Consider the following 11761-nt stretch of genomic DNA (forward strand, 5'->3'; position numbering starts at 1 on the left):
GTCAGTCATTGTTTCTCTGTGATACTCAGACTGGAACTTGGTTGTCCTGTTGTTGTCCAACTGAGGTAGATGATATATTTCCAAATGTAGCCCAAGCTGAGTAGCTGCATCACCCTGGGGTATTTGCTGGCATAGAAGACTGAACATCTATCATCCTGTATTTAGGAAACATCCTGTATTTAGGAGTTTTTTAAATTGCAGTGGCTTTACATATGTTCTAGTTAAATTTCATCCTATTTTTGCTTATCATATTAGCTTTTGAATTCTCCCCTTTACTCTAATGTCACCCTTCCTAGGTCAGTAATCCTAGGTTCATCTACATTACTGATCAAAATTTTGATCAGCACAGGGCCAAGGGCATAGCTCTGTGTCCCACCATGAGACACCTTTCAGGTTTACTTGTCTTCAGGATTCTTCATCTTATCAAGCGGAAAATCCTGGTGGCCTTCGTCAGCTGCACCACATATACTCTACCTATAAAGAATTATTCCAATAAATGAATTGAGTGACTGGAACAGAAAGGAGTCTGGGGTAAGTTGGGCATGTAATAATTTTAGAGAGCCTATCCTGGCAGTTAGTGATTATCAAGTGCTTATCCAACCAGTGCTTTATTAATCTGATCTAGAATTTAGTTTGGAGTGAGATTTCAAGCTTTTTATTAGTAATGATTATGCTCCACCCCTTTGAAAATAAGGGAGATTTTTTGGCTCTCTCCAGTTTGTTGGGAGGTCTGGTTTCTGTGAGTTTTCATAGATGAAAGGAAGTGATTCTGCTGTCATAGCTGCAAATAGTCTTTTATTCCTGGGGAGAGGAACAAGGTGGTTTTTAGGATTATGAGCAGCCAGGATGCTTGTGCTCTACTCCCCAGTCAGTGTCTTTTCTTCCTGCACCAGAACCAAACCTGTTCATAGTTCTAGGAATTATAAGGATTCCCTAGTCCAGTAGCTCAGGTCATTACAAGTTAGACTTGTTGATGGTCTTTCTCTTGTTCTTTGGGACCAACTACATGTCTAATTCCTGTTACCATTTTTGTATTAGGATTCTTAATTACATGTGTCAGGATCCCAACTCAGATTAGCCTAAGAAACAAAAAGAAAGTTTACTGGTAAATGAATAGCCCCATGGACTGCTGCCTTTAGGAATGGCTGTATCCTCTCACTCATCACATCCCTGATTCTCCTTCCCTCACCTTTGCTTTCCTCTGAGTTAGTTTCGCTCACTCTCAGGCATGCTATCTGCAGCAGATGCAGTGCTTCTTTTCCAATACTTCTGTCAGAACCTTTGGATGACTTGTTGATTTAGCCTGGTTCATATACCTTAGCCCCAGGAGGTGTGTATGTGTTAGGAAGTAGGGCAGAGATTGCCCTCAACCTGACTACATGGACTGAGAGTGAGCCCTCATTCACTCCTCTTTCATGTATTTGCCGAGTGCCCACTATATGATAGGCACCATATTAGGCTCAGGGGTTGTTATTACACTGAACAACATAGTCGTATTGATATAACATAATCAATATATATATTGATCAAGATATAATCTGCCTTCTTGAAGTGTATAAGCGTTTAAAAAATGGACTTTAATGTGCTCACAATAATAAAGGAGAAGTTACTGGTGCTGGAAAGCAAATGACAGGGGTTCTGACCTACTCTGGGGCAGGTTAGGGAAGCCTGCCCTAAGGAAGTGTTTTTTGGATTGAAATCTGACATGAGTATGAGTTAGCTATGTGAAGTAGGTAGGAAGGTTGATGACAAGCAATTGGGGGAGGGGGTAGAATGTACAGAGCCTTGGAGGTAGAAGGGGGCATATTCCAGGCACTGAAAGAAGGCCAGTATGGTTAGATCACAGAGACTGAAGGAGCAGAGAGGCACATGTGGGGCTGGAGAAGTAGGTTGGTACCACTTGAGCAATGCCTCATGGCTTGGCAAGAGGTTTGGAAGCCATACAAATAGCCCTAGTCTATGTGGGTAACTCACTTCCTAAAAACTTCCTTAGTCTAGTTAATTAACTAGCCAAGATCACCCACCTGGTTGGAATTTAAATCTAGGAGCACCACAATATCTGTCACATGTCCAGACCTGGCTCAGGCATTGCCTCTCCCAGGAAGCAATCCTTCCTGCCAATGGGAGAGGGTAGGTGCCCCTCCATTCCTACTCCCTTAGTACCCTGCTCAGAGAACTCTAATGGTTTTATTTACCCCATCCAAGCCTGGGCAAGACATGTTGGTGCCCAGCCAGGCTAATGATTGGCATCTGTGCAAAAAAGTGTTGTCATAGCAGGCCTGTCTTTGAAAGGTCCCTTGGCTGGCATCTGGAACTTGACTTTCAGGGGGATTCCCACCATTCCCAGAACTGATAAGGGTGGCTCAATGTGCCTGAACTGTTTATATAAATAGTTCAGTTTCTGCTGAACACTTACTTTCCTTCTTGAGGTCTAGAATTTTGATATTGCCAATCAGAGGGAGCCTATGTGACCAACCTCCAATCAAAACCCTGGGCACTGAGTCCCTAATGAGCTTCCCTAGCAGACTACACTTCATGTATGTTGTCACAACTTGTTGCTAGGGAAATTAAGTGTATCCTGTGTAACTCCACTGGGAGAGGACTCTTGGAAACTTGTGTCTGGTCTCCCCTGTATTTCACCCCAGGTGCCTTTTCCCTCCACTGATTTTGCTTTGTATTTCTTCACCGTAATAAATCATAGGCGATGAGTGTGGTTATATGCTCAATTCTGTGAATCTTCCTAGTGAATCACAGAACTTGGGGTGGTCTTGGGGACCCCTGACACAGCACCCTTGCAAAACCATTCTTAAGTACTTTTCAACACTTATTTTCAAAGGAGAGAGTGAGCCTGGTGAGGAACTAGGGCAGAGAAAGAGGCTCTCTGGTGGTGGCACTGACTCTCCTCTCCTTTTGTGCAGTCAGCTTTGGTCCCAAACTTGTACTCTCCACTCTACTAAACCTCAGTCTTGCAGAGGCCTGCAAGGGAACCTTTGAGCACTGGGGAGCAATGGAAAGGTTATACACTAAGGAGTCATGATCAGATTTGCGTTTGGGGAAGAATAAATGCCCGAGAATCGTCACAAGAATTTGTGAGGAGAGTTTGCTTCACCAGAATACAACTATCTATACAAAGCCACTATCATAAAATAGTGTGGTAATGGACTAGAAATTTGATGTAACAGCCAGGTTTCCCAAATTTCAGCCCAAGTTCCTTCATCAAACCTTTATCGAGTTCTTTGATGAGTTCTGTAAGAGTGAACACGTGAAACTCAGTTCCTTCTCTGCTTTACTTCTGAGACAGGTCATGCAAAAGCAAGCATCATTTATACTGTCTTCAGTGGAACTCTCTGAACTTGTTTTTGGGTGGTTGGGATGCTGTCAACTGTCAACGTAGGAATGTGGGGTTCTGAATTCAGAACGTGGAAAAAAAACAGTAAGTAAATAGTGAACTCTTTACCAGTCTCCCTCCTGTGAATTGCTGATATTTCAAATCATTGCATATTAATAGCTTAGGGGTGATTTTGGCACTTTTGAGTTTTACAGTTTTTTAGTTGGTAAAAATATTCCTATTTCCACAATCTACCACCATTGTTTTGTCTTCCTTTGCATGTCAGGGATGATATTTCCTAAGGGAAAACTTAATTAGACCATGCAATAATCTTCTTGGAGAAATAGAGAAAATTGGTTATTTAAAACACTAGATGAAAGATCTTAGTTTTTTTTTTAAAAAAAAAAAACCTTTGAAAGAGGAAAACATCCTGTACTGAAGGAACAGAGGTGGGATGATGGAGTTCTGCTGTCCCTGTTTTGCATTTCTAACAGTAAACTTGAAAGCACAGGATCTTCTGACCGCTGAAGCTGAAATTATGTATTCACTGTTTCCCATGAAATAACATTTACCATTAAAAAGAGATTGCATTTATATTTGTCTTGGGTAAATTTCTATGCAGAAAATTCTAAAATTTTTAATGCAGAAATTCATAAGTTCAAGACCTACATGAGCACACAAAAGCATTACATTGATTACATGTCCGTGTATTGGCTGATTCCTGAAATGGTGTCTCAGAAGGATTAAAATTGAGCCTCTGTTCTGAGCACATGGGGTTGACTGTGGCTTGGGAGTGTGCCAGTTAGTCGTAGCACCTGCGCCTCCTCACAGGGTCTTGTTGCCGCTGCCCAGGAAGATGGAGGGTAACTGCCTCACCACTCCAGCCACAGATGCAAGGCTAGAAATCCTACCTAGGAGCCTTCTTCTCCTGCTCTGATTGACAAGAGACCCAGAGACGATAGTCTAGCCAGCTGGCTGCAATGCTGGGGCAGGAAAAGCAGCAAAAGTGAGAATAAAATCAAGTCCCCCCCACTCCCAAGCCCACACTGATAATAATGATCAGACGCCTTTTTGTCAACAACCTCATCTTGCATTAAACAACATTCAGGAATCCTGGGTGTGATGGCCTATTTGCAGTGTGTAAACGGAACATGGGCAGAGGGTGGTGCTCAGATCTGACCTAGAAATTTGAGATGTAGGTGGAGAGACCTAACACCCCACTGGGGACTCACAGGCCAATTACCTTGAGTCTGGTAACTGGAATACAACTCCTAAAGGAAACTAGGTGTTTTGAACTAAGAAATAATGTATGTATAGGCGAGGCTTCATGTATTCTTTCTTTGTTTATTTTAAGTCCTCAAAAGTTCATAGGAATTAAGGTTTTCCAGAGTGTGTGAGGGCTTTGGAGACAAAAGAAGAGAAGCAAAGGAAGGAGCCTTTTCTTTATTTTTGTTCGTGAGCAAAATTCTGCAGTATTAGACTGAACCATATGAAATTGCTGATACTCAAACATTTTTACCTACAACAATGGCAATTTCATATGGTTTAACCTAATACATCTAATTTCACCACACAAATGCTTTGAAAATATTCTCAGCTTATTATTTTTTTTGGACTTAACTTCATCAGAGGGGGAAAGATCTCATAAATTCTTAGAAAGTCTTTTCTTTATAATTTATGACATTAATCCGCACTTATCAAACGTGTTTTTTAGCAGCTCTATGGAAGTATAATTGATATATAAAAACTGCACATTTTCAATGTATGCAGTTTGATGTGTTTGGACTTAATGCATATACCCATGAAACCATCACTACAATCAAGGTAATAGCTACCTCCAAAAGATTCCTTGTGCCTCTTTTTTTTGTGATAAGAACACTTAACATGAGATCTACCCTCTTAAATTTTTAAGTGCACAGTATGGTATTATTAATAGACACTGTGTTGTATAGCAGATCTCTAGAACTTAATTCATCTTGCATAACTGAAACTTTACACTCATTGAACAATAATTCCCCATTTTCCTCTCTTCACAGTCCCTGGCAACCACCATTCTATTGTCTGCATCTGTGAGTTTGACTATTTTAGATATGTCATATAAGTGGAATCATGAAGTATTTGTCCTTGCTTATTTCACTTAGCATAATGTCCTCCAGGTTCATCCATGTTGTTGCAAATGAAAGCATTCCCTTCTTTTTTAAGGTTAGTATTCCATTGTGTGTATATAACACATTTTCTTTATCCATTCATCTGTCAAATGGACATTTGGGTCGTTTCTATATCTTGACTATTGTGAATAATGCTATAGTGAACATGGGAGTGCCAATATCTCTTTTGAGATCCTGACTTGAATTATTTTGGATATATATGGCCAACAGGTATATATATAAAGGCGCTCAACATCACTAATCATCAGGGAAATGCAAATCAAAACCACAATATCACCTCACACCTGTTAGGATGGCTATTATATATTTAAAAAGGTAAGTGTTGGTGAAGATATGGAGAAATTAGAACTGTTTACTCCCACACTGTTGGTGAGAATGTAAAATGGTGCAGCCGCTATGGAAAACAGTATGCAGATTCTTAAAAAATTAAAAATACAGCTACCCTATGATCCAGCAATCTCACTTCTAGATATATATCCAAAAGTAGTGTTTGTTTTTAACTTGGATATTCTTGAGAGAGAATCCCAAAGAAAACCAAAACCCCAAGGCCTGCTGTCTTAAATACAGTGGCATTGTGATCAGTGGTCTAGATAGACTGGAGTAGCCTGGAATTTTTAGTTCATTTCTGGCTCAGTACCTGATTCACTGGGCTTTCTTAGGCAGTCATTAGGCCTGACTATAAATCAGTTACTATTCCAACATTTCATAATTTCATTCTCAAAATGCACGTGGGAGGCTAGCTACTTATTCCCTTGCTCAGAATGTTTTTGGGGCTTTCCTTTTTGGAATTACCTTTAGAGCCATATACTAAGCCACACGAGGAATTGGTTATTCACTTCATTCATTCAATAAGTATTTATTTGAGTTATTTACAATGTTGGGCATTGTATCAGGTACAGAGACAGATGACATGGACATAGAAGGTGGTCCAGGGAAGGAGTGTGAACAGAAGCATGTGTGCAGGAAAGCACCAGGACATGTGAGTGGGGAGCAGTGAGTGGCTTAGCTTCCCTAGAGAAGAGACCATGCAAGGAAAATAACACTGGAAAGGTGAGCTGTGGCCACATTGTGGCTTAGCCTAGTATCCAAGCTTAGCCTTGGATACTAAGCCTAGGAGTCTGAAATTTGTGCTGTGAGCAGTAGGGAGCCATTGAAGGTTTTGTGCTTTTAGAGTTTTAACCTGCCAGCTGATGACAGTAGAATTGGAATTGTAAATCAGTCTTGCAGTTTATTTTCCGAGCTTGTTACTGACTAAAACTGGTTTTACACACCTCAACTGCATGCCCATTTCAATGGACTTTGAATAACATTTGATTGTTTCCAAAAGTGAAATTCACTTTCAAAGGAAGAAAAATTGCTTCCATTGACCTTACTCAGAGAAATATGATACACCAAAGGGACAGAAAGCAAATCAAAGTAGAAAATGTCCTAAGTGTTTTGAGGAATTGCATTTGCCTCAGAGGGTCTCTTGGAAGTCAGCCTGTAATTGGATGTGTGAATTCTGGTATATTTGGTTTTTTTAAAATTACTTCATAGTTACATACATCTGTGTAGTTAATCTTTTGAGTTGGTAACCGCCCTGTCTTTACTGGAATGCACTGAAGAGTAACAGTGTGCAAATAGAGGATGGGGATTATAACTAAAAAGAATAGGGATTCTAATGGCAATGCTAAGTTCTCTTCAGGTGAGATATTAGCAGTGTGGGACATATTAACTAGTTAAATGGTTAACTGCTGATTGCAGGTGCCACTGCCTCTGGTCTGAGGAGGTACCTTATGGCTACCTTGGCATCAGGTAGGATGAGAGACTTGTGTATGCAATGACATTTGTTATTTGCATGGCCGTTATTATAAATTTCTTCTTTGGGGTCAGGTGTTTGACCCCCTCTGTGATCTTGGCATTAGCTAGAGTGCCCTTCTCAGTGGAGCCCAGCAGTAGTGCCTGCTTTGGAGAATTATTCAATGTCTAAAGTGATTTAGTGTAGTAGGACTGTGGTGTGTGATGAAATTTCCATTCTATATTTAATCATTAAAAACTGACTTCTAAATTCTGTCAGTTGACTCTTGCTGTACACCTAGCCACTTCAAAAGTTAGTGGCTCAAAATAGTAATTATCTGTTTAGCTCATTATTCTGTGAGTTGGCCATTTGGGCTCGGTTCAGCTGAGCAGTTCTGTTCTTAGCTGGTCTCCCTTATGTCTGTGGTCAGCTACAGGTCAGCAGGGAGCTCTGCTTTTGAGGTTGGCTGGCTGCCAACTGGGACAATGGTAGAGGGTAGGAGTACTGAGCTATACATCTGTTATCCTGCAGCAGGCTAGCCCAGGCTTGTTTTCATGATAGCTGGGCAGGTTTCTAAGACTGAATAGAAGCAGCAAGGCCTCTTGAGGCCTAAGCTTAGAACTGGCACAGCATCACCTCTGCTGCATTTTGTTGGCCTAGGCAAGTCATAAAGCCAGTCCAGATTCAGGGAATGGGAAGGAGCTTCAAAATCACCTTGAAAGGGCATAGATAAAGAAGGCGGAGAATTGAGACCATTTTTGCTGTCTATCGGACAAATACAGATTACTCTTCTTAAAGGCTTCAGTTACTCCTGTAACATTTAAAACTCATGTGTTCTGTATAATCACATAATTCGTATTCACAGGGTTAAAGACTGATCAAAAACAAATAAGAAAGTATTAAAATCGTTCACAAGTCAGGGCCACCATGATAGTCCTTTTGTGAAGCTGAGTTTCGGGGGGGGGAACTTGGATGCTCTGATACCTGAATGTGCTTCACATTTTATTTTATTTTTTTAAACATCTTTATTGGAGTATAATTGCTTTACAATGGTGTGTTAGTTTCTGCTTTATAACAATGTGAATCAGCTATACATATATCCCCGTATCTCCTCCCTCTTGCATCTCCCTCCCACCCTCCCTATGCCACCCCTCTAGGTGTTCACAAAGCACCGAGCTGATCTCCCTGTGCTATGCGACTGCTTCCCACTAGCTATCTATTTTACATTTGGTAGTATATATTAGTCCATGCCACTCTCTCACTTTGTCCCAGCTTACCCTTCCCCCTCCCCATATCCTCAAGTCCATTCTCTACATCTGCATCTTTATTCCTGTCCTGCCCCTAGGTTCTTCAGAACCTTTATTTTTTTTAGAGTCCATATATATGTGTTAGCATACGGTATTTGTTTTTCTCTTTCTGACTTACTTCACTCTGTATGACAGACTCTAGGTCCATCCACCTCACTACAGATAACTCAATTTCATTTCTTTTTATGGCTGAGTAATAGTCCATTGTATATATGTGCCACATCTTCTTTATCCATTCATCTGTTGATGGACACTTAGGTTGCTTCCATGTCCTGGCTATTGTAAATAGAGCTGCAATGAACATTGTGTTACATGACTCTTTTTGAATTATGGTTTGCTCAGGGTATATGCCCAGTAGTGGGATTGCTGGGTCATATGGTAGTTCTATTTGTAGTTTTTTAAGGAACCTCCATACTGTTCTCCATAGTGGCTGTATCAATTTACATTCCCACCAACAGTGCAAGAGGGTTCCCTTTTCTCCACACCCTCTCCAGCATTTATTGTTTCTAGATTTTTTGGTGATGGCCATTCTGACTGGTGTGAGATGATATCTCATTGTAGTTTTGACTTGCATTTCTCTAATGATTAGTGATGTTGAGCATTCTTTCATGTGTTTGTTGGCAATCTGTATATCTTCTTTGGAGAAATGTCTATTTAGGTCTTCTGCCCATTTTTGGATTGGGTTGTTTGTTTTTTGGATATTGAGCTGCATGAGCTGCTTGTAAATTTTGGAGATTAATCCTTTGTCAGTTGCTTCATTTGCAAATGTTTTCTCCCATTCTGAGGGTTGTCTTTTGGTCTTGTTTATGGTTTTCTTTGCTGTGCAAAAGCTTTGAAGTTTCATTAGGTCCCATTTGTTTATTTTTGTTTTTATTTCCATTCCTCTAAGAGGTGGGTCAAAAAGAATCTTCCTGTGATTTATGTCATAGAGTGTTCTTCCTATGTTTTCCTCTAAGAGTTTGATAGTGTCCGGCCTTACATTTAGGTTTTTAATCCACTTTTAGTTTATTTTTGTGTATGGTGTTAGGGAGTGTTCTAATTTCATTCTTTTACATGTACCTGTCCAGTTTTCCCAGCACCACTTATTGAAGAGAGCCTCACATTTTAAATCAAAGTCACTAACTGGACCCTTTCTACTAAATGACATGAAGAACATAAATGGAAATTTAAAACAAAGCTGTAGATTCTTTGACACTAGTCTCATCAGGTGGTAGGGCCCATGTCTCCTTTGAGTTAAATCTGGGTGGGCTTGTGACTGCTTCAGCCAATACAACAGAGTATGTGACTTCTGAGACTAAGTTATAAAAGGCAGTGCAGCTTCTGCCTTGTTCATTAGAACATTTATGCTGGGAACCCTGAGCTGCCATGTAAGAAGCCTGACTACCCTGAGACTACTGTGCTGAGAGGCCTTGTGTGGGCACTTCAGAGGTACTCTCTGCTAAGCCCAGTCATCCCTGTCAAAGGGGCCAGCTGAGTGAAGTGAAGAATCCTCCAGATGATTCCAGCTGTTTTGAGTCTTTGCAGCTGAGATCCCAGACATCATGGAGTAGAAAAACGCCATCCTTGCTGTTTTTCACCTGAATTCCCGATTCACAGAATTTGTGAGATGATAAAATGATGGTTGCTTTATGCCACTATATTTTACAGTGGTTACATAGCAATTGATAAACTGAAACAGAATAAATGAATGGGCATGGCTGTATTCCAATAAAACTTTTTTCATGGACACTGAAATAAGAATTTTACATAATTTTTACATGTCATAAAATATCCTTTTGATTTTTTCCAACAATTAAAAACTGTAAAGGCCATTCTTAGCTCATGGGCCATACCAAAAACAAGCAGTGAGCTAGATTTGGCCTACAGGCCATAGTTTGCTGACCCCTGCTCTAAAAGATTATGTAGTACTTGTAAAATTTAAACCTAAGGGCTTTTGGCCAAGATGGCTCTGATTTCATGCTTCAAACTCATATCTCCTCTCTAAATAAAGTGATAATAGATAAAATAAAAAATTAGAAAGACATATCTGTGATCAAGAAAAGGTAAATCTTGGGGCTTCCTTGGTGGCGCAGTGGTTAAGAATCTGCCTGCCAATGCAGGGGACACGGGTTCGTGCCCCTGTCCTGGAAGATCCCACATGCCGCGGAGCGGCTGGGCCCGTGAGCCATGGCCGCTGGGACTGCGCGTCCGGAGCCTGTGCTCCGCAACGGGAGAGTCCACAACAGTGAGAGGCCCGCGTACCGCCAAAAAAAAAAGAAAAAAGAAAAAGAAAAGATAAATCTCTGGACCAGAAACAGATCAAACAGTTAAGTGGAGATTGTTAGTCATGGGCCGCTATTTACTGATGTACTGGACTCTAGATCCAGAGAAAGGTAGAGATGGCTGGGAATTGTATTTCTATAGACAGTGGAAATCAAAGCACTCACTGATTGGAGGAAATGATCCCTGGCTGTGCAAAGTCAAGGACTGCTCATGAACAGAGATGGAAAAAGATGTTACTTATATTTGTAGTGGCAGGCAGGAGAGCACAGAGAGACTCGGGGCCAGATGCAAATGTATTATTGGCTTACTGTCTAAATCTGTATTTTTATCCCTATTGGTAGGATGGGATTGAAAATGCTGGGAGGAAGCAACTCTCAATGGAGAGGGTGAATGAAGGAGGGAAATGAACTTCCTCCAAGGTTAGCTTACAAAGTAAAATTTCAAAGTGAGAACAGTTGTCCAAATTAGCACCCAGCAAATAAATTTACTCCCAATGAGAATCATTTTAGAGTGACTTTAAAGTTTATTTTCAAAGAGCTAAAGCAAGAATAACTTGCATTATAAGTTTTTAAAAAATCTAGCCATACCTGGTAGGAACTCATATTCTAGTTGGAGATTTTTAAATATATATCAGTGATTACAAAATCGTTTATGTTAGTGATGGTACTGTACACAGCCCATTCAGAGCATACTGCTGTTGAGATCGTCAAGGGGGTGAGTCAGACAAGGGAGGCTTTTTAGAAGAGGTGACATGTTTGCTAAGCCTTATAAGGATGAGTTTATGTGTTTGCAAAGTGAGGAAGTTAGAAGAGGGCCTTCCAGGCAGAAGGGATAGTATGATTATATAAAGCATGCAACATGGGTGTGGGAACTGCAGAGGTTCAGCATTGTTAGAGCATAAAACTGGAGCATAGTGTGT

General features: G+C 40.6%; 1 protein-coding gene across 6 annotated transcripts in view; it reads left to right on the forward strand.

Moving 5' to 3' along the window:
• Positions 1-11761, forward strand: part of JADE3 (jade family PHD finger 3) — a 153315-nt gene that overhangs the window by 52011 nt on the left and 89543 nt on the right. The window lies entirely within an intron of this gene.

This window comes from Orcinus orca, chromosome X (genome assembly GCF_937001465.1).
Source record: "Orcinus orca chromosome X, mOrcOrc1.1, whole genome shotgun sequence".
Classification (NCBI taxonomy): domain Eukaryota; kingdom Metazoa; phylum Chordata; class Mammalia; order Artiodactyla; family Delphinidae; genus Orcinus; species Orcinus orca.